The sequence below is a fragment of the Myotis nattereri genome (assembly GCF_964212035.1).
Source record: "Myotis nattereri genome assembly, chromosome: X".
Taxonomy (NCBI): domain Eukaryota; kingdom Metazoa; phylum Chordata; class Mammalia; order Chiroptera; family Vespertilionidae; genus Myotis; species Myotis nattereri.
In genome coordinates this window covers 55,296,021-55,320,622 of record NC_138078.1, presented here as the reverse complement: position 1 = coordinate 55,320,622, position 24,602 = coordinate 55,296,021, and the positions used below count along the sequence as shown (strand labels likewise).

Here is a 24,602-nt window from a genome sequence, read left to right as displayed (position 1 = left end):
GGTGAGCAGCTGAAACGGGTAACATTCAGCCCGAATAGGTAGAGGATTTTCAGCTGAGAGATTGTCTGCAGCTAGGAAAGACCGAGAACCCCCCAGGGAAAAAAAAGGACGGTTGGAGACTGCGGCTGAAGCCTCTCCTGGTGCGCCAGCTAAGCAGCGGAGACTGCGCCATCTTGGGTGGTTGTTGCCAGCATCCAGAGACCAGCTACTAACCTGGAAACAAGGGATCTCAAGCAGCGTGACTGCGTGAACTCAGACGAGCACTGCTTCTTCTCACGGAAAGGTTGGACATCCCCTAAAGGTGCGGTTTGCAGTTCGGGTTGGAGGGAGGACCGAGCTCGCTCGCGCGGGGCGGAATCTGCGCCCCACAGAGTCCGCAGCCTTTGGGACCAGCGTGACCCGCGAGTGGGGAAGGGGCCCCACAGGGCTGCTGGCAGAAGGGAACGTGAAAAATGAGCCCATAGCTGGACTGGATGTAAAGGAGCAGCCTTGGACTTTGCCAATCTGCTGGCTGCTTGGTGCCAGGGGCGAGTGAGCGCGCGGAGACTGCGCGCGGAGACTGTGCGCAGACCTGGAAGGTAGAGGCTTGCGAATTCGCACAACTATCAGGCTCTTGTTACAGTTCCCTTTAGATCCGTGCATTTGATTATTAAACCCAGCGCATGGGATTCCCCAGTTGGGGTCATTCGCAGAGCCTGTAGGGGAAAGTTCTTTTTGGGGAGCCTGGGAAACAGCGGACAGTGGCAAGGAACCAGCTCTGGGCAGTGGACTTTCCCGAATCAGTTCCAAATACCAAAGAGGACAAAACCCTACTGATAGAGAGGTCTTAGAGCCTCGGAGGTCAATCCAGACACACTGCCACCCAGAGGCAGAGCCACGAACTGTCTCTTTTGCGATCACAAATAAAGGCAGTCTGGTAAAAAAATACAACCTGCCTTAAATTCAAGTCTGTGGTTTACTGCACGGAGGGACAGTGTATCGCAGGGAAGTTCAACACTCCCCTGAATGCCTGGCAGGACTGAGGCGTGCCAAAAAGAAGAGTGGAAAATCTGAAGCACCTTCACTTCCGAATATTTTTATATACATATTTTTTTAATTCTTTTTTCACCATTTCATTAAGAACCTATTTTATTTATTTATTTATTTTTTATTTTTTTTCATCACCTGATTTTACCTTTTTAATTACTACATTTTCTAACCAGTATTATTGCTATCCTTTTACCATTTTTTCAAGGGTCATTTTATTTTTTATTATTCTTTTTTATTTTTCTTTATTTTATTTTGGGATTAGTGTTCTACACTCTATTTTCATCGTTCCTTTAGCATCATTTCTCTCTATCTCACATTTACCCTTAAGCCAAAACTCTCTTCCTCACTTTTCCCCTTTTGTTGTCCTGTTTCTCTTACCCTATTCCTGCTTTGGATTTTACCTATTCCTTCTTTCTACCCACTGTCTAAATTTCACCCTACTTATATATCTAATTTCCAATCCCTCGCTCTCCCCATACAAATAGCCTCTTCCCCACCTCTATTTCATTCTCTTAATTTTTTTTTTGTTTTTGTTGTTGTTGTTTTTTGTTGTTTTTTTTTTTGGTCTTTTTGTGTGTTTTTTTTCTCTCCCTTTTCCCAATCTCATTTCGGCACTCCTTTTTGTTTTTTATTTTTCTCTCTAATATTTTTCTCTTTTTTCTTCTTTATCCCCTAATTCTCTTCGCTCGGGGGGGTCACCTTTATGTGGGGTTATTAATATCGTGAATGCATTTAGTTCAGTGCCTTGTACGTTGTGCCTTGTTGTGTTGTATTTTGTGCCTTTGAATCAGTGCAACAGAGAGAGATCTACATAACCAAACACCTTGAGAAGAGAAATCATGGTGAAACAAAGAACCAACCCAAACATGAAAGAAAAACAGGCATCATCAGAAAAGGAAGTAAACGAAATAGAGGCAATGGAGGCAAGCAACCTGTCAGAGAAAGAATTCAGAGTAATGGCCATAAGGTGGATGAAAAGAATGGAAGACCAATTCAACAATATGTGTGGGAACCAAGAGGAAATGAAGAAGAACCAAGAGGAAATGAAGAGAAACCAAGAAGAAATGAAAAACGACTTCACTGCCATAAAGAACTCAATAGAAAGCATCAACAGTAGACTAGAAGAAGCAGAGGACCGTATCAGCGAGCTAGAAGACAAGGTAGAAAAAAATACCCAAACAGAACAGCTTCTAGAAAAAAAAATTAAGAAGCAGGAAGAGAGCCTAAGAGAACTCTGGGACAATGCTAAACGAAACAACATCCGAATAATAGGGGTGCCAGAAGGAGAGGAAACTGAGCAAGGAATAGAAAACCTGTTTGAAAAAATAGTAACAGAAAATTTCCCTGATATAGGGAGGAAAAAACTCACACAAATCCAAGAAGCTAACAGAGTCCCAAACAAAACGAACCCGAAAAGACCGGCACCAAGGCACATAATAATTAAATTGGCAAACACCAACGACAAAGCAAGAATCTTAAAAGCAGCCAGAGAGAGACAGAAAGTTACCTACAAAGGATCCCCCATCAGACTAGCGACCGATTTCTCAACAGAAACACATCAGGCAAGAAGGGAATGGAATGAAATATACAAAGTCATGCAAAGGAAGGGTCTGAATCCAAGAATACTATACCCAGCGAGGCTATCAATCAAAATTGAGGGTCAAATCAGGAGCTTCACAGACAAAAATGGTCTACGGGAGTTTATTACAACCAAACCAGCAATGCAAGAAATGCTAAAGGGTCTGCTGTAAATAGAAAAAACAGGAAACAAAGAAGGAATGCAGCGGTAAAGAACAAAAATGGCGACTAACAAGTTTCTATCAATAATAACTTTAAATGTAAATGGATTAAATTCCCCAGTCAAAAGGCATAGGGTAAATGAGTGGATAAGAAAACATGACCCATATATCTGCTGTCTACAGGAAACCCACCTCAGAAAAAAAGATGCACACAGACTGATGGTGAAGGGATGGAAAAAGGTTTTTCAGGCCAATGGAAGTGAAAAAAAAAGCCGGGGTAGCAATACTTATATCTGACAAATTAGATCTCAAAGTGAAGGACATAAAAAGAGATCAAGAAGGCCACTTCATAATACTAAAGGGAGCAGTCCAACAAGAAGAAATAACTCTGGTAAATATATATGCACCCAATATAGGAGCACCCAAATACGTAAGAAATCTTCTGGAGAAGATCAAGGGAGAGATTGACAGCAATACAATCATAGTAGGGGACCTTAACACCCCATTATCTCCACTGGACAAATCCTCTAAACAGAAACTCAGCAAAGAAACATCAATCCTAAATGACTCACTAGATCAGATGGAATTAATTGACATCTTCAGAACATTTCACCCCAAAGCCACAGAATATACATTCTCCTCAGGTGCACATTTGTCATCTTCAAAGATAGACCATATATTGGGTCACAGACAAAGTCTCTTCAAATTCAAGAAAATTGAAATCATATCAAGCATCTTCTCAGACCACAAAGGCATAAAACTGGAAATCAACTACAACAAAAACAATCCAAAAAAATCAAACACATGGAGACTAAATAGCATGCTATTAAACGACTGGGTCACCAGTGAGATCAAAGAAGAAATAAAAAACATCATGGCAATGAATGACAATGAAAACACAACAATCCAAAACCTATGGGACACAGCAAAAGCAGTCTTGAGAGGGAAGTTCATAGCTCTACAAGCCTACTGCAAGAAACAAGAAACAATGAGAATAAATGACCTAACTCTACAACTCGAAGAATTAGAAAGAGAGCAACTAAAAAAGCCCACTGTAAGCAGAAGGAAGGAAATAACAAAGATCAGAGCGGAGATAAACGACATAGAGACCAAAAAAACAATACAAAAGATCAACAAAACCAAGAGCTGGTTCTTTCAAAGGATAAACAAGATTGATACACCTCTAGCCAGGCTCACCAAGAAACAAAGAGAGAGGACCCAAATAAACAAAATCAGAAATGAAAGAGGAGAAATAACAGACCTCATAGAAATACAAAGGATTGTTAGAAAATACTATGAACAACTCTACTCCAACACACTAGACAACCTGGAAGAAATGGACATATTCCTAGATAAATACAACCTTCCAAAACTTAACCAGGAAGAATCTAAAAATCTCAATAGGCCAATAACTATGGAGGAAATCGAAGGAGTAATCAAAAAGCTTCCGGCAAACAAAAGCCCGGGGCCAGATGGCTTCACAGGGGAGTTTTACCAAACATTCAAGGAAGACCTAAAACCTATCCTCCTCAGACTATGTCGAAAGATCCAAGAGGAAGGAATACTTCCCAGCTCATTCTATGAAGCCAACATCACCCTAATCCCAAAAACAGATAAAGACAATACAATGAAAGAGAATTATAGGCCAATATCCCTCATGAACATAGATGCCAAAATCCTCAACAAAATCCTAGCAAATCGGATCCAGCAGTACATCAAAAAGATCATACACCATGACCAAGTAGGATTTATCCCAGGGATGCAAGGATGGTACAATATCCGCAAATCAATAAACGTGATACATCACATAAACAAATTGAGAGAGAAAAACCACATAGTCATATCAATTGATGCGGAAAAAGCATTTGACAAAATCCAACACCCTTTCTTGATAAAAACTCTCAGCAAGATAGGAATTGAGGGATCATACCTCAACATAATAAAAGCCATATATGACAAACCCACAGCCAACATCATACTCAATGGGCAAAAACTAAAACCATTCCCCCTAAAAACAGGAACAAGACAGGGATGCCCCCTCTCACCACTCTTGTTCAACATAGTACTGGAAGTACTAGCCATTGCGATCAGACACGAAGAAGAAATAAAAGGCATCCAGATTGGAAAAGAAGAAGTAAAACTGTCCTTATTTGCTGATGACATGATACTGTACATACAGAACCCTAAAGACTCCATCAAAAAATTATTAGACTTAATAAATGAATTCGGCAATGTAGCAGGATACAAAATTAATGCTAAGAAATCCATGGCATTTCTTTACGCCAATAGTGAACTTACAGAAAGTGAAACTACAGAAGCAATCCCATTTACCATTGCACCAAAAAAATTAAAATACCTAGGAATAAACTTAACTAAGGAGGTAAAAGACTTATATGCTGAAAACTACAGGACACTGAAAAAAGAGATAGAGGAAGACATAAACAGATCGAAGAATATACCGTGTTCATGGATTGGTAGAATCAACATCATCAAAATGTCCATACTACCCAAAGCAATTTATAGATTCAATGCAATCCCCATTAAATTACCAACGGCATATTTCACAAATCTAGAACGAACGTTCCAAAAATTCATCTGGAATAAAAAAAGACCCCGAATAGCTGCAGCAATCCTGAGAAAACACAAAGTAGGTGGGATCTCAATACCAGATATCAAACTGTATTACAAAGCCACTGTTCTTAAAACAGCTTGGTACTGGCACAAGAACAGACATATAGATCAATGGAATAGAATAGAGACCCCAGAAATCGACCCAAACCACTATGCCCAATTAATATTCGACAAAGGAGGCAAGAGCACACAATGGAGTCAAGACAGTCTTTTCAATAAATGGTGTTGGGAAAATTGGACAGATACATGCAAAAGGATGAAACTAGACCACCAACTCACACCATACACAAAAATAAACTCAAAATGGATAAAAGACTTAAACGTAAGACGGGAAACCATAAAAATACTAGAGGAATCCACAGGCAGCGAAATCGCAAACATATGCCGAAGAAATTTCTTCTCTGATAATGCTCCTAGGGCAATGGAAACTAAAGAGAAAATAAACAAATGGGACTACATCAAAATAAAAAGCTTTTGCATAGCAAAGGAAACCATCAAAAAAACAACAAGAAGACCCACTACATGGGAGAACATATTTACCAATGATACCACCGATAAGGGTTTAATTTCCAACATATACAGGGATCTCATGAAACTTAACAAAAGGAAGATAAACAATCCAATAAAAAAATGGGCAACGGACCTAGATAGACACTTTTCGAAAGAGGACATACAGAAGGCAGAAAGACATATGAAAACCTGCTCAAAGTCACTAATTATACGAGAGATGCAAATCAAAACGACAATGCGGTATCATCTCACACCTGTCAGAATGGCTATCATCAACAAATCAACAAACAACAAGTGTTGGAGAGGATGTGGAGAAAAAGGAACCCTTCTGCACTGCTGGTGGGAATGCAGACTGGTGCAGCCACTGTGGAGAACAGTATGGAGCTACCTCAGAAGACTAAAAATGGAACTCCCATTTGACCCTGTGATCCCACTCCTAGGAATATATCCCAAGAAACCAGAAACGCCAATTAGAAAGGATATATGCACCCCTATGTTCATAGCAGCATAATTCACCATAGCTAAGATTTGGAAACAGCCTAAGTGCCCATCAGCAGATGAGTGGATTAGAAAACTGTGATACATATACACAATGGAATACTATGCTGCGGTAAAAAAAAAAAAAAGGAACTCTTGCCTTTTGCAACAGCATGGATGGACTGGAGAGCATTATGCTAAGTGAAATAAGCCAGTCAGAGAAAGATAAATACCACATGATCTCACTCATTTGTGGATTATAGAGAACAACATAGACTGATGAAAAAGGACAGACCCAAAGACTGAGAAACAGCGATCAGGCTATCAATCCCCAGAAGGAAAGCAGGGGAGGGCGGGGGTAAGGGGAAGAGATCAACAGAAGGACTTGTATACATGTATATAAGCCAAACCAATGGACATGGACAACGGGGGGATGGGAACATGAGTTTGTGTAGCGGGGGGAGGTTGGGGGTTAAACGGGGGGATGAGGACACATTTGTAATACCTTAACTAATAATAAAAAAAAAAAAGAAATATTCAAAGTGATGAATAGCAAGAGCCTACAACCAAGATTACTTTATCCAACAAACCTATCATTCAGAATTGAAGGTCAGATAAAGAGCTTCACAGATAAGAAAAAGCTAAAGGAGTTCATCACCACCAAACCAGTATTATATGAAATGCTGAAAGGTATCCTTTAAGAAGAGGAAGAAGCCTGGCTGGTTTGGCTCACTGGATAGAGCGTCGGCCTGGGAACTGAAGGGTCCCAGGTTCGATTCCAGTCAAGGGCATGTACCTTGGTTGCGGGCACATCCCCAGTAGGGGATGTGCATGAGGCAGATGATCAATGCTTCTTTCTCATCGATGCTTCTAACTCTCTATCCCTCTCCCTTCCTCTCTGTAAAAAGTCAATAAAATATATTTTTTTAAAAAAAGAAGAAGAGGAAGAAGAAGAAAAAGGTAAAGATACAAATTATGAACAAGAAATAAACATCTATCAACAAGTGAATCTAAAAATCAAGTGAATAAATAATCCAATGAACAGAATAAACTGGTGAACATAATAGAATCAGGGGCATAGAAAGGGAGTGGACTGACTATTCTCGAGGGGGAAAGGGGTGTGGGGGTGCGGGAAGAAACTGGACAAAAATCATACACCTATGGATGAGGACAGTGGGGGGGGGGGAGGTAAGGGCAGAGGGTGGTGTGGGAACCGAGTGGAGGGAAGCTATGGGGGGAAAAAAGAGGAACAACTGTAATAATCTGAACAATAAAGATTTAATTTAAAAAAAAAATAATTTCTTTTAAAAAAAAAGGTGTAGATTAGGAAGTGCCTAGGATCCATCCCTCCACAGAAATGATGAAGCTGGCAAAAACTGTAAGAATCAACTTTTTCACAACTCTAGAATCTAATCAGAAATGTACTACAATCAGGACAGTGCTTAGTGAAAAAGGGGGCTGTACATTTTGTCACTTAAAGAAATCTTACCAGGTCACTCACCAACAACTGAAATAATGGAATGGAAACTTTAGGAACCACCTATGACAAGGAGTACAGTCCTTGCAAAAATAGTTTAGAAGTCATTAAATAAGTGAATGATTGCAGCCACTGAAAGCAACAACAGCAAACCTTGGGGAGGAGGAATATTCTGATTTCCAGAGCCACCATATTAAAAATTCAAAATGGTTACTTTTTAACAAAAAAATTATTAGGCATGTAAAGAAACATGTATGGCTCATTCACAGAAAGAAAAAAAAAAAAAACATAAACAGAGTTCCTGAGGAAGCCAAACATTACACTAATTAGAAAATTCAGCTGTCAGAAATATGCCAAAGAGCTAACAGAAACCATAGGCAAATCTAAAGAAAACAAGTAGAAAAGTGTATCAATATATATCAAATATCAATTAAATAGACAGAAATCACAAAAATAGGATCTATACATATAAAAGCTAATATGCAGTGTCCCCTCGGGAGTTCAATTGGGAGAACGGGAGTTTGATCAATCACTATGACATGCACTGACCACCGGGACGGGGGGGGGGGGGGGGGGGGGCGGGGGGAGACACACACCAGGGTGCTGAGGGAGTGAGCAAAGGGGGAGGTGGGGGAAACCACAGGGTGGTGGGTGTCGCGTGGGTGGTGAGGGAAGGAGGAAGCGGGGAGGTGGGGAACCTGATCATCCCTGATCCCCGGCCATCCCTAGAGACCCTACCCGTGTACCGTGCACGGGGCCTCTAGTCAAATGTAATTTCTAAAGCTGAAAAGTACAATAACTAAAAACTTCACTGAATTTTAGAGGGGTTAACATAAAACTTCAATAGGTAAAAGAATAAATGACCATGAAGATAGGTAAAATTATTTAGTCTGAGTAGAAAGAGAAAACAACTAGCCTGACCGGCTTTGCTCAGTGGTTGAGTGTCAACCTATGAACCAGGAGGTCACAGTTTGATTCCTGGTCAGGGCGTATGCCTGGTTGAGGGCTCAATCCCCAGTGTGGGGTGTGTAGGAGATAGCCGATAAATAATTCTCTTTCATCACTAATGTTTCTATCTCTCCCTCTCCCTTCCTCTCTGAAATCAATAAAAATATTTAAAAACAATAAAAGTATTTTTTTAAAAAAGGAAAGAGAAAATAAATAAAGACAAATGAAAACAGCCTAAGAGACCTGTAGAAAGCATCAAGGGTACCAATACATACAAAATGAGAGGTCCAGAAGAAAAGGAGGGAGAAAACGGGCCATAAAGAATAATTGAAGAAACAATGGCCAGTCTACATATCTTAAGAAATTCAATGAACCCCAAAGAGAATAAATTCAAGAGTCACACTGAGATGAAGTATAATCAAATTCCTGAAACCCAAGAAAACAAGAGAATCTTAAAAGCAACAAAAGTAACTCATTGTGAGAAACCACAGAAGCTAGAAGGTAGTGAAATTACATATTTACATTTGATCTTAGCCAAAAAATGGAGAAGCAATGAAATAGCATATTAAAAGTGCTAGAGGGAAAAAGCTGTCAACCAACAAATCTGTATGTGACAAAACTATCTTTCCAAAATAAAGATATCAACTCTTACAGCATGACAGTGTGAGAAGCTCAAGTAACCTGCTCCCTACTGAAACTGATAAAAATTATTTTTAACAACAACCTTTTATAAAGCCTTTGGAAACAGTTCTAAGGACAAGCAGCAAATGAAGAGACACCTATTCAAGAACAGCTTCAAAAATTCGTAAGAAAGGTGTGTCAGTAGTATTTGAACCAAGTCTACTCCCTCCCTCCAGCTCCCATCTTAACTCAAGGAAGGGGAGATTCCACTCAAAGACTCCTGCAGCCAAGAACACAGGGCACCCTCTCCCCCTCAGATCCTATTCAGAAAGCTTTCTTCCAAGGAGGAACAGAGCATTAGAGTTTCCCATCCAGCCCCCAGCTGCTTCTTGCTAGGGCTGAGTCCTTGACAACTGTGGTTGAGAGGCAGAGGTTCTCTTCTGCCACCTAGCACCACTGATTGAATGTAGACTTTAACTGAGTGTGGTGAATGGAAAAGACTGGGCTCCTGGGTTGTGAGGAAAGGCAAACTGAAAAGATCGTTGGCTATGCCTTCCCTTCCACCAAACACTCAGCTAAGAGAGCAGAACTGTCACTCAGAGAGAAACTTGCCATTGTTCCTATCCCTACCACCAGAGACCAGGCTGAGAGCTTTTGTACCAGGAAGAAAGCAGATACTAAAACAGGGGTGGGCAAACTTTTTGACTCGAGGGCCACAATGGGTTCTTAAACTGGACCTGAGGGCCGGAACAAAAGCATGGATGGAGTGTTTGTGTGAACTAATATAAATTCAAAGTAAACATAATTACATAAAAGGGTATGGTCTTTTTTTTTTTTAGTTTTATTCATTTCAAAGGGCCGGCTTCGGGCCGTAGTTTGCCCACTGCTGTACTAAAATCAAGAGCTCCTAATCTCTTTCCAAAGGAACTCACTTCATTTGCAAGAGCATGGTGAAAGAACCCTGAAAAAGAGAATGAGTTTTCAGTGAAAAGGCAATTAGGAAAAGATTCAAAATACACCATAAACTGTAGGACAATTAGTTTGCAGAGAACTAGGGAGTAAGGCAACTGGGAGTTCTGGGGTCAAAACATCAATCACTAATTTCATAAACTTTATCCACAAAGGACCTGCAGTTTGACTGGATTAGTTTTCAGTACCCCAGGGTATTGTGGAAAACAATTAAACAATAATTCCAGTTAGTGGAGTTTGGCTGCTGGGTGTGATCAGAGAAAGACAGCCCTAACAAAACCACTTCCACCCCAGGGTGATTGTAGGCATATTCAAATTGCACCTCCCTATGGAGCAACATCAGGCACTAACCTGGTAGGAAAGGAGATCACAATGAAATAGCACTTTACACCACTAGGATGGCTAGAATTGGATAGTCAGATAATGACAAATGTTGGTGAGAATGTAGGCAATCTGAGCCCTCACATACTGCCGGTGTGTGTGCAAAATAGTGCAGCCACTTTGGGAAAGAGTCTGGCGTTTCTCAAACAATTAACCATAGCGTTATCATATGACCCATCAATAACACTCGTAAGTATACACCTAGAAAAATGAAAATATGTCTACACAGAAATTGTAATGAATGTTTTAGCAGAATTCTCCTTTTTAATTGGAACTAAACTATATAGACTAATTCATGTCATTATCTGGTGAGTGGACTGGGTGGTAATACTCCACCATTCTTATTGAAATATAACTGACATACAACATTATATTAGTTTCAGGTATACAACATAATGGACATTTGCATACACTGCAAAGTGATCACCACACTAAGGCTATTTACCATCTGTCACCATACAAAGTTAACACATTTTTTCCTTCGATGAAAACATTTTAAGATTTACTTCCTCAGCAAATTTCAAATTTGCAATACAATATTGTTGACCACAGTCACTATGCTGTACACCACATCCTCATATTTATCTTTTAAGTGGAAGTTTGTAACTCTTGATCACATTCAACTATTTCACCCACCCAGAATTATTCTTAATCACCTCAAGATGGAAACAATCCCAATGTCCATTAATGGATGAACAAATAAACAAAATCTCAAATATCCATACTACAACAAGGATGAAACTTGAAGCATTGTGCTAAGTGAAAGAAGCCAATCACAAAAGACAGGGGGGTGGGAACAGCCAGGAAGAGGTCAATGGGGGAAAAAGGAGACATATGTAATACTTTAAACAAGAAAGAATTTAATTTTTTTAAAAAAAAATCACAAAAGACAACACATTTTATTATATTATTCCATTCATATGAAATATTCATAACTGGGAAATCTATAGACAAAAAAAAGTAAATTAGTGGTTGCTTAGAGCTGGGTAGATGGGGTTCAAGGAGGTATGGGGTTATAGCTAACGAATACGGACATCTTGAGGTGATGAAAATTGACTGTGGTGATGCCTACACATATACTAAAAACCACTGAATTGTACACTTTAAATGGGTAAATTGCATGGTATGTGAATTATATTTCAATAAATGTCAAAAGAGAACTGAAAGGAGAAATTAAGGCATTCTCAGATAGCCCTGGCCGGGTAGCTCACTTGGTTAGAGTGTCATCCCAATACACCAAGGCTGTGGGTTCAACCCCAGGTTAGGGCACATACAACAATCAATCAATCAATCAATCAATACACAAATCAGAGGAACAAATTGATGTCTTTCTCTCAATCAATAAATACATTTTTTAAAAAAGGATTATCAAAGGGAGTTCTTCAGGCTAAAATGGAAGGATAACAGACAGTAACTCAAAGCATAAAAGAAATAAAGAATATGGTTAAAGGTAACTACGTAGCTAAATGTAAAAAGCCAGTATCATATTTTTGGTTTATAACTCCTCTTTTTCTTTCTTTTCTATATGACATAAAAAGCAATGGACAGGATGAACCTAAAATTCATATGTAATGGCAAGGGGCCCCATATAGCCAAAACAATTTTGAAAAAGAACAAAGTTGGAGGACTGACTTTGCCCAGTTTTAAAACTTATGACATACAATCTATAGTAATCAAAACAGTATGGTACTGGCATAAGGATAGACACAGAGACAAATAAAGTGAATCTGAAAGACCAGAAATAAATTCATATATCTCTGGCCAATTGATTTCAAAAAGGGTGCCAAGACCATTCAATAAGAAATAAAGCCTCTTCAGAGCCCCTGGGGACAGGACTGAGAGCCGCCATAACTGCTCTCTCAGGCCCACCCTGTTGACCCTGTGCGACCCCGCCCCGCCCAAGCCCTGCACAGAGGCATTTGCTAGATAGCCTCAGGCAAACGGCAGACTAGCACCTCCCTAGAGGACAGAAGTTCTCTCACTGCAGACACAGCTGATTCTCATAGCCACTTGGCCTGGAGGTCAAACCCTCCCTGGTATTAGCTACAACAATCAAGGTTTAACTATAAGACTGCGCACAAAGACCACTAGGGGGTGTACCAAGGAAGCATAACAAAATGCGGAGACAAAGAAACAGGACAAAATTGTCAATGGAAGATATAGAGTTCAGAACCACACTTTTAAGGTCTCTCAAGAACTGTTTAGAAGCCGCCGATAAACTTAATGAGATCTACAAGAAAACTAATGAGACCCTCGATGTTATATTGGGGAACAAACTAGAAATTAAGCATACACGGACTGAAATAACGAATATTACACAGACTCCCGACAGCAGACCAGAGGAGCGCAAGAATCAAGTCAATGATTTGAAATGCGAGGAAGCAAAAAACACCCAACCGGAAAAGCAAAATGAAAAAAGAATTCAAAAATGCGAGCATAGTGTATGGAGCCTCTGGGACAGCTTCAAGCGTACCAACATCAGAATTATAGGGGTGCCAGAAGATGAGAGAGAGCAAGATATTGAAAACCTATTTGAAGAAATAATGACAGAAAACTTCCCTCACCTGGTGAAAGAAATGGACTTACAGGTCCAAGAAGCGCGGAGAACCCCAAACAAAAGGAATCCAAAGAGGACCACACCAAGGCACATCATAATTAAAATGCCAAGAGCAAAAGATAAAGAGAGAATCTTAAAAACAGCAAGAGAAAGAAACTCAGTTACCTACAAGGGAATACCCATACAACTGTCAGCTGATTTCTCAACAGAAACTTTGCAGGCCAGAAGGGAGTGGCAAGAAATATTCAAAGTGATGAATACCAAGAACCTACAACCAAGATTACTTTATCCAGCAAAGCTATCATTCAGAATTGAAGGTCAGATAAAGAACTTCACAGATAAGGAAAAGCTAAAGGAGTTCATCACCACCAAACCAGGATTATATGAAATGCTGAAAGGTATCCTTTAAGAAGAGGAGGAAGAAGAAAAAGGTAAAGATACAAATTATGAACAACAAATATGCATCTATCAACAAGTGAATCTAAGAATCAAGTGAATAAATAATCTGATGAACAGAATGAACTGGTGATTATAATAGAATCAGGGACATAGAAAGGGAATGGACCGATTATTCTTGGGGGGTAAAGGGGTGTGGGAGATGCGGGAAGAGACTGGACAAAAATCGTGCACCTATGGATGAGGACAGTGGGTGGGGAGTGAGGGCGGAGGGTGGGGCGGGAACTGGGAGGAGGGGAGTTATGGGGGGGAAAAAGAGGAACAAATGTAATTATCTGAACAATAAAGATTTAATTAAAAAAAAAAAAGAAATAAAGCCTCTTCAAAAAATGGTGCCTGACTGTTTTGGCTCAGTGGTTGAGTGTGGACCCATGAACCAGGAGGTCATCAGTTCGATTCCCAGTCAGAACATATACCCCAGGTAAGGGCTTGATCCCCCCAATAGGGAACATGCAGGAGGCAGCTGATCTTTGATGTTTCTCTTTCATTGATGTTTCTGTCTCTCTATCCCTCTCACTAAAATAAATCAATATAAACATATTTTTTTAAAATGGTGCTGGGACAACTGTCTATGCACATGTAAAATAATGAAGTTGGACCTCGCATTATATAGGAAATTAACTCAAAACAGATCAATGACATAAATGTAAGAGCTAAGATCATAGGACACTTAAGAGGAATACTTGGGGATAAATCTTCAAGACCTTGGATTTGGAAAGGAAATTCTTATATATGACACCAAAAGCACAAGCCACAAAAGAAAAAAATAGATACATTAGGCTTCAAATTTGTACACCAAAGGACATTATCAAAAAGTATTAAAAAATCCTACAGAATGGGGGGGAAATTGCAAATCACATATATATGATAAGTCTATATCCAAAATATATATATAAAGACTTCTTACAACTCAAAAACAACAAAAAGAACCCATTTTTAAAAAATGAGCTGCCCAATTTTAAAAATGGGCAAAGTACTTGAATAGACATTTCTGGAAAGAAAATACACAAATGGCCAATAAGTACTTGAAAAGATACCCAAAATAATCAGTCATTCAGAAAATGCAAATCTAAACCACAATGACATAATGCTTAAATCATACTAGGATGGTTGTAATTGTTCTAAAAACCAAAAACAGGAAATAACAAGTGTTGGCAAGGAAGTATGGTAATTCTAAGCTTCACTTAAAGAGAAAACATTAAACTATTTTCCACAGTTGCTGTACTATTATGTATCTCAGCATCAATGTACAAAGGGTCCAATTTCTCTACTTCTTTCCAAGATTTACTTCCTTCTTTTAAAAAAAATAGATTCTACCCTCAATTAACAAGAAACTTCAATTGACCTGTTACTGTAATTTAGGTAAAAATAACCTTTTATAATTGACTTTTTAAAAATTTCTCTTCAAAAATATATATAAAAATAACACATGCTAGGCCAGCCGTGGGCAAACTATGGCCCACGGGCCGGATCCGGCCCATTCGGCTGTTCTATCCGGCCCGCGGAGCCGAAAGAGTGGAGGGTTCTCTTGCTCTCCCCTCAGCTCCTTCACCAGCAGCAGTGTTAACACTCCATCCATGCTTTTGCTCTGGCCCTCCGGTCCAGTTTAAGAACCCATTGTGGCCCTCGAGTCAAAAAGATTGCCCACCCCTGTGCTAGGCCCTGGCCAGGTAGCTCAGTTGGTTGGAATATCATCCCGATATACCAGGGTTGCAGGTCAGATCACCAGTCGGGGCACATACAAGAATCAATCAGTGAATGCATAAATAAGTGGAACAACAAATCGGTATTTCCCTCTCCTGCAAAAAAGCAATAAATAAAAATTCTAAACAAACAAAAAACATCTGCTAGAAAAAGTCCACATGTCACAAAAATTTAAGAAATGCATAGGAGCTACCCAGAGAAGGGCCCATACAATGTTGCTCTGGGTTCCCACATAACTTACTAGTAAAGGGAAACTTTCAATGTCTGAAGCCCCTGATGTCCAGCAAATGGACGAGGAGGATGTCCTCAAATTCCTCGCAACAGGAACCCATTTAGTTGGCACCAACCTTGACTTCCAAATGGAAGAGTAGTATAAATCTACAAATGTAAAAGTGATGGCATCTGCATCATAAATCTGAAGAGAATCTAGAAGCTTCTGCTGGCAGCTCATGACACTGTTGACATTGAAAACCCTGCTGTGCTGAAGTTTGCTGCTGCCACTGGAGCTACTCCTATTGCTGGCCACCTTACTCCTAGAACCTTCACTAACCAGATCCAGGCAGCTTTTCAGGAACTGAGACTTCTGGTGGTTACTGATCCCAGGGCTGACCACCAGCCTCTCACAGAGGCATCTTATATTAACCTGCCTACCATTGCTCTTTGTAACAGAGACTCTCCTCTGTTACAGGACATTGCCATCCCTAGCAACACGAGGGCTTACTCAGTGGGTCTGATGTGGTGAATGCTTGCCCGAAAGTACTGCACATGCGTGGCACCATCTCCCATGAACACCCATGGGAGGTCATGTCTCATCTTAACTTCTACAGAGACCCTGAAGAGATTGAAAAGAGCAGACTGCTGCTGAAAAGGCTTTTGACCAAGGAAGAATTTTAGGGTGAAAGGACTGCTCCAGCTTCAGAGTTCACTGCTGCTCAGCCTGAGATCGCAGACTGGTCTGAAGGTGCAGGTGTCTTCCTTGCCTATTTAGCAGTTTCCTACTGAAGACTGGAGCCCTCAGCCTGCCACTGAAGACTGGTCTGCAGCCCCCACTGCTCAGGCCACTGAATGGGTAGGAACAACCACTGAGTGGTCTCAAACTGTTCTTCCACAAACTTTTAACAGAATGGAAATAAGGTTGATGGAAAAGAAATTGTTTCTAAAAGTGGAAAAAAAGAAATGCATAGGAAAAATAATCACTGTTTAAAACAATTGTTACCTCTAGGGATGAGAGAAGAGATGCAATCAGGGATGGGTACACAGAGAACTTCAACTATAATGGTAATGTTTTATTTTTGATGTTTGGTTGGTGTCTGTATATTCCTTAAATATTTCATAACACATAAAGAAAGCCCCCCAAAAAAAGACAAAGAAAAGAAAGCTAATTTTATATTTTTTTATTTTTTTTAAATATATTTTATTGAGTTTTTACAGAGAGGAAGGGAGAGAGATAGAGAGTTAGAAACATCGATCAGCTGCCTCCTGCACACTTCCTACTGGGGACGTGCCTGTAACCAAGGTACATGCCCTTGACCGGAATTGAACCTGGGACCTTTCAGTCCGCAGGCCGACACTCTATCCACTGAGCCAAACCGGTTATGGCTAATTTTACATTGTTTCACCTCCACTACCACAACCAAAAGCACAAGATCACACTAGATGAATTATTACTCAACTTGCTTTTCTCACATGACAATCCATTATAGCATTAGCCAGCTCAAGAGTATAAAGAGGTAAATGTTTCCACGGTTGAAAAATGTCCTAATACAAATGTCCGACAATTTATTAAAACATTTTCCTACTGCAGCCACTGTGGAAAACAGTATGGAGTTTCCTCAAAAAAATTAAAAATGGAACTTCCATTTGACCCAGTGATCCCACTTCTAGGAATATATCCCAAGAAATCAGAAACACCAATCAGAAAGGATATATGCAACCCTATGTTCATAGCAGCACAATTTGCAATAGCTAAGATTTGGAATCAGGCTAAGTGCCCATCAGCAGATGAGTGGATTAAAAAACTGTGGTACATCTACACAATGGAATACTACCCTGCTGTAAAAAAAGAAGGAATTCTTACCATTTGCAACAGCATGGATGGAACTGGAGAGCATTATGCTGAGTGAAATAAGGCAGTTGGAGAAAGATAAATATCACATGATCTCACTCATTTGTGGAATATAATAAACATAAACTGATGAACAAAAACAGATCCAGAGACATAGAAGCATCAAACAGGCCATTAAACCTCAGAGGGAAGGCAGGGGAGTGGGGGTAAGAGATCAACCAAAGGACTTGTATGCATGCATATAAGCATAACCAATGGACACAGACAGTAAGGGGGTGAGGGCATGTGCTGGGGCATGTGCTGGGGAGCTTGGGAGAGGTCAATCTGGGAAAAAGGAGACACATGTAATACTTTAAACCATCGGTCACCAACCTTTCAGACCTCACAGACCACAGGTTGGCGACCACTGCTTTAAACAATAAAAATTTTAAATTAAAAAAAAACAAAAAACATTCTCCTACTGATGAATACATGGGTTGTTTACAGTTACTTGTCACAAAAACAAAGCTGCAAAGGCATCCTGTTCATGTTCTAATATACTAGTACTTTTGCTAGACCGGCATGGCTCAGTGACTGAACGTCAACCTATGAACCAGGGAGGTCAAGGTTCAATTCTCAGTCGGGACACATGCAGGGGTTTCAGGCTTGATCACCAATGTGAGGCATGCAGGAGGCAGCCAACAGATGATTCTCTCTCATCAATGATGTTTCTCTCTATTATTATTATAAAAACTAGAGGCCCGGTGCACAAAAATACGTGCACTCGGGGGGGGGGGGGGGGGAGAGGGGGTCCCTCAGCCCGGCCTGTGCCCTCTCGCAGTCTGGGAGCCCTCGGGAGATAATGACCTGCTGGCTTAGGCATGCTCCCGGGTGGCAGAGGGCAGGCCCAATCCCTAGGTGCAGCCCCTGGTCGGGCTCAGAGCAGGGCCAATTGGGGAGTTGGGGCACTGCCCCCTGTCATGCACAGAGCAGGGCGGATCAGGAGGTTGCGATGCCACCCTCAGTCACGCTCAGGGTAGGGCCGATTGGGGAGTTGGGGCACCGTCCCCTGTCACACTCAAGGCAGGGTCGATAGGGAGGTTGCGGCGCCACCCCGTCATGCACAGAGCAGGGCCGATCAGGGGGTTGGGGCACTGCCCCCTGTTACGCACAGAGCAGGGCCCATCAGGGGGGTTGGGGCTCCGTACCCTGTCACGCACAGAGCAGGGCCGATCAGGGGGTTGAGGAGTTCCCCCCGTCACACACAGAGCAGGGCCCATCAGGGGGTTGGGGAGCTCCCCCCTGTCACGCACAGAGCAGGGGGTTGGGGAGCTCCCCCCTGTCACCCACAGAGCAAGGCCGATCAGGGGGTTGAGGAGCTCTGCCTGTCACTCACAGAGTCGGGCGATAGGGGAGTTGGGGCACTGTCCCCTGTCACGCACAGAGAAGGGCGGATCAGGGGGTTGGGGCGCCGCCCTCTATGACCCACAGAGCAGGGCCAATCAGGGGGTTGGGGCGCCGCCACTGTCACACTCAGGGCAGGGCTGATGGGGAGGTTATGCTCTACCCCATCACACACAGAGCAGGGCCCGTGGGGCGGGGGGGTGGTTGGGGCGCTGCACCCTGTCACACACAGAGCAGAGCGGATAGGGAGGTTGTGATGCCACCCCTATCAGGCACAGAGCAGGGCTGATCAGGGGGTTGGGGCATCTTCCCCTGTCACGAACAGAGCAGGGCTGATAGGGAGGTTGTGGCCCCGCCCCCTGTCACACACAGAGCCGCAGGGCAATCAGGGGGTTTGGTCGCTGCCCCCTGTCACACTGATCCCGGTGCCGGGAGGCCTCGCTGCTCCGCTGATTCCAGTGCTGGGAGGCATATTACCCTTTTACTATATAGGATAGAGACCTGGTGCACGGGTGGGGGCCGGCTGGTTTGCCCTGAAGGGTGTCCTGGATCAGGGTGGGGGTCCCCACTGGGGTGCCTGGCCAGCCTGGATGAGAGGATGATGGCTGTTTGCAGCTGGTCACACCCCCTTCAGGGTGGGGGTCCCCACAGGGGTGCCTGGCCAGCCTGGATGAGGGGATGATGGCTGTTTGCAGCTGGTGACACACCCTTCAGGGTGGGGGTCCCCACTGGGGTGCCTGGCCAGTCTGGGTGAGGGGCTGAGGGCTGTTTTCAGGCTGGCGGGTGACTAAAGCTCCCAACCTGTCCTTTTTTTCTTTTTTTTTTATTCTGGGCCAGCTTTAGCTCTGAGGCTTGGCTCCAGCTCTGAGGCCTCGGCTGCTGAAAGCAGGTATCTGGTTATTTTGGGTTCTATAATTGTAACACTGTTGCGGTCCTGCTCACTCCAGCTCTGAGATCCCGGCTGGCTGAAAGCAGGGATCTGCGTTTGTTCTATAATTGAAACAATGTTGTGGTCCTGCTGGCTGAAGCCCGGCTGGCTGAAAGCAGGTTTCTGGGGTTTTGTTTAGCTTCTATATTTGTAACAATGTTTCTTAAACTGCAAGCTCAGAGGCCGGCAAGGCAGGCGGGGAACGTTAGCTTCCTCTGTCACTGAAGCAAGCAAGCCTCCTGTTTGCTTCAAGCTGCCTGGCTGCTGGCCGCCATCTTGTTTGGCAGTTAATTTGCTTATTGCCCTGATTAGCCAATGGGAAGGGTAGCGGAGGCACGGCTAATTACCATGTTTCTGTATTATTATATAGGATAATAATAAATAATTTATTGGTACTTCTATCCCCACAGGATAGATTCTTTTTTTTCCTTTTCTTTTTAAATTTTTATTTATTGATTTGAGAAGGGGGGGGGGGAATAGGGAGATACACATCCATTTGCTGTTCCACTTATTTATGCATTCATTGATTGTTTTTTGTGTGTGCCCTGACTGGAGATCAAACCCAAAACCATGGCATATCTTGGCATAGCAGAACAACATTCTAATTTACTGAGTGCTTGGCCAGGGCCTAGTAGAACAGATTATTAAAAGTCAGACTATTAGGTTCCGGTTTTTTATTTCCCTAAATATTGCATTAGAATGCAGTGATGGCGAACCTCTGACACACGTGTCAGAGGTGACATGCAAACTCATTTTTTTGGTTGATTTTTCTTTGTTAAATGGCATTTAAATATATAAAATAAATATCAAAAATATAAATCTTTGTTTTACTATGGTTGCAAATATCAAAAAATTTCTATATGTGACATGGCACCAGAGTTAAGTTAGGGTTTTCAAAATGCTGACACACCGAGCTCAAAAGGTTCGCCATCACCATGTTAGAGGCACCTCTTAGGGACACCAGAGAGGTGTTACTGGACAGCCCCCTGAGTCAGTGGGAAAGGGCTGTCCCCAACCTCAATCCTTGTCTTTTCATATAAATGAATATATATGAGAGACCTTGATTGTCTTGTGTAAAGCCAATTTATTAGAGTATACATCTTTATGAAAGAAGTAAAGCAAGCAAACCCATTCATCTGGCTTATGAAGTGCAGACAGGCTCTTTCACATTTCCAGGTTACTTTTTCAAAAGGTTGTAGGCAAGTCATACTCTCTCCAGCAACAAAAGTGAGATAAGGGCACTTCTTAACGGGAATTTATTTTAATCACATAACATTTAACATCAGATTAGATGTAATCTTTCACTGTCTTCTCCATACAGTAAACATATTATGTGTAACATAAGTTTATTTTCACCAAGAAATCTGAACGCAGGAAACTGAGTAATCAACAATCCACAAAATAATATAGCAATTCCCCCCCAAAGATTACCTTTATACACACACACACACACACACACACACACACACACACACACACCCTACCTCTGAGATGCTTCCAGAACAAATGATAAGTATTAATATGCTTAAAAGTCCCCATCTGGAGTATCTATAAAGGGCATAGGGAAAAAAAATGTAATCTAGCACATAACGAATGTTACAAACTGTTTAGTTTATCAAAACTATGATTGCACACAATAAAGAACACGAAATAAGACGGGTAAGCCCAACAGGTTAGGTTACTCCTGAAAGCGCTCTGTGGGGAGATAGAATCTTTCATTTGGGGGCGGCATGGTATCAACAAAAACCATCTAAACAAGGCAAGATAAGAGGAAAACATCCCCAAATCCCTCCTAAAAGCTAGTGTCCGCAACCACCTAGCCTCGTTAGTGGTGGTAAGGTGATTAAGGAGAGAGAAATTATTGTCTGATATTCTGAAGAGAGACTAGCAAGAAAAATGAAATACAGGCCGCCTCCTCACCCACCCCCCCACCCCCGCATTCAGATAGGCCACATGATCCGGAAGTGTGTAGCCTTGCTAACGACCGCTTTTCTACCGATTTGAGGTTCGGCACTCACCACAACACAAAAACTGTCCAGTTTCACCACTTTCCTCAGTAAATTCGTCCTTTGGCCGCCTTTCCACACCTGATACGCAGGCCGTATTTTTGCACGGAGCGGACGCCGCCATCTTGGGTCTTAAGCCGTGAGCGGTACAACCACAAAGCCTATGGTGGGCGTTACAGCCAAATACGCCCGCGCGCAACCGCCGTGCACTACCCAAAAGGCTCCGCCGGCAACGTGACCCAGCAGCCCTGCGGCCCCTTCCCCAGTTTTCCTGACTGCTTGCAGTTCCTCTCGCAGCCTTTATCTCCCTTGAAATTCCTTCGTTCTTCCGTATTTTCTTTTCCCTTCGTTTCTTTTAACAACCCCAATATATTTTCACCTTCGCCCTGAGTCCTTTCTTCTTTCTACATTTCTAGCTATCTCTTGTTCTCAACTTTCATTTACCTGAAAGGGTGCGGCATCTTATAACAAACCTGCATTTCTGTTATTTCACCAAAGTATTTCAACATTATAAGGTAAGCTGAGGACTGATTTTCTCTGTTTTATAGATGAGAAAAGTCTACTACTGAAACTAAGGTCCAGAGAAATGAAGCAATTTCCCAAAAACTGCAACAGCTAGCGTTGTAGTAAACAAGAACCTCATGTGCTCACCTCGACAGCACATACACTAAAATTGGAACAATACAGAGAAGATTAGCATGGCCCCTGCGCAAGGATGACACGCAAATTCGAGAAGCGGACCATATTTTTTTTGAGAGAAAAAAAAACACCAAGAACCTAATTATTTTCACTTCCGTCTACTTCAACCAACTAATTAAAAAGATGGGAAAACTGAAGACAGAAATAGGGAAGGTTTGAGTCTAACTTCATACTGTAAGTCAATGACAAAAATTTATTCAAAACAAGCTGGTTCCTTTTTTGATTCTGCAATAGAAAGCGGTTTTGTAAAGGTGTTAGAATATTGTTCTCCAGCATAAAATCCCTTCCTGTTCTTTTAGACTCAGTTCAAGTCCTGACTCTTCTAAGAACCATCTATATTTAACAAGACGTTTATCTTTTTTGGTCTCTCTCCATGAGGGAAATACACTATCTGGATGCCAGCCCCAAAAACATTTTTTTTTTTTAACAGCGTGAGCCAGTCTGACTATGTGCCAGGCACTGGCTGAGCACTTTATTTCTTTTTTTTTAAACATTTTATTTTATTTTATTTTATTTTTATTGCTTAAAGTATTACAAAGGGTATTACATATGTGTCCTTTTTTTCCCCCCCGCCCTTGACAGTCCCCTAGCCTCCCCTATCCCCCAGTGTCTTATGTCCATTGGTTATGCTTATATGCTTGCATACAAGTCCTTAGGTTGATCTCTTACCCCCCTCCCTCCTGCCCCCCAACCCTCCCCGGTCTTCCCGCTTCAGTTTGACAATCTGAGGCAGCTCTGCCTCTGTATCTATTATTGTTCAAAAGTTTATAATGGTCTCTATTATCCATGAATGAGTGAGATCATGTGGTATTTTTCCTTCATTGGCTTATTTCACTTAGCATAATGCTCTCTAGTTCCATCCATGCCGTTGCAAATGGTAAGAGTTCCTTCCTTTTTAGAGTAGCATAGTATTCCATCGTGTAGATGTACCACAGTTTTCTAATCCATTCATCTACTGATGGGCACTTAGGCTGCTTCCAGATCTTAGCTATGGTGAATTGTGCTGCTATGAACATAGGGGTGCATATATTTTTTCTGACTGGTGTTTCTGATTTCTTGGGATATATTCCTAGAAGTGGGATCACGGGGTCAAATGGGAGTTCCATTTCCAGCCCCAAAAACATTTTTTAAAAAAGAAGAAGAACCATGGTTAGTGTGGCTCAGTCGGTTGAGCATTGTCCTGTGCATGGAAGGGTTGCTGATTCAATGAGGGGTAGGGCACAGGTTTTGGGGATGTGTGCAGGAGGCAACTGATAGATTTTTTTCTCTCTCTCTCTCTCTTTCTCTCCCTGTCTTCCTCTCTCTAAAATTAGTAAAAACATATTTTTTTAAAAAGGCTGAAATTTGTTTGTAAATTATTATGTATAAATGGTATAAAAAGTTAGTGAGGGGAAGTTTGTGCTGCATAGCTAGGGAAAAGACAGTTGAGAGTTTCTAATCGCTTTAGAAAAAAATACAGTTTCTACATTCTAAAGTTATCTCTAACTTTCTACAAGAACCCAGCATAAAATGCCTCTTATGCTATTCATTTACATCATTACTTTTTCCTTATTTTTCATTTTCATCCTCAAATATAATGTAATGATAGAGAATTGTGTAGACAGTTGGGCCTTCATGTATGGCCATTCTTGTATAAAACACTACATGGAACCCACCTGTTTTATCAGTAATGTGTGTAGTAAAATGAAGAAGTCTTAGCTTAAATTGTGTCATTTCCTAGCGTTTAGACTTGTCTGTGCACATCTTGGAAATTGGTAGGGCAGACACCAGAAGTCTACTGAGAACTTTTGAGGAAGAACTCATCCTAAGAGAGGAGGTATTCAAGCAGACAACCTAGGGTAAATGAAGGATCAGTTCCGAGTACTGCAGGGGATCATGGCTTCAAACATCTTTTCCCATCCAGTAGCATATCTCTTGGTTGAATGACAAATGTATTTACTTTGATCTAGGCACATAACAACTCTGCAGTAATTTAATGGTAAATAGAAAAGGTGGGGGGAAATTAGTGAACCCTATTGTAGT

At 41.6% G+C, this 24,602-nt stretch overlaps 1 long non-coding RNA gene and 1 pseudogene across 3 annotated transcripts in view; one reads left to right on the top strand and one right to left on the bottom strand.

Moving 5' to 3' along the window:
* Positions 1-22,087, bottom strand: part of LOC308510837 — a 91,501-nt gene extending 69,414 nt beyond the window's left edge. Inside the window, exon 1 of one of the 2 annotated variants that reach the window (XR_013995440.1) lies at positions 21,894-22,087. This is a non-coding gene — a long non-coding RNA (uncharacterized lncRNA). The remainder of the gene's footprint in view (positions 1-21,893) is intronic. The other variant, XR_013995441.1, reaches the window with a different exon arrangement.
* Positions 15,760-16,703, top strand: LOC308510965 (small ribosomal subunit protein uS2-like; annotated as a pseudogene). The gene has a single exon. The product of its transcript is annotated as a small ribosomal subunit protein uS2-like (transcript).
* Positions 22,088-24,602: the final 2,515 nt, after the last annotated feature.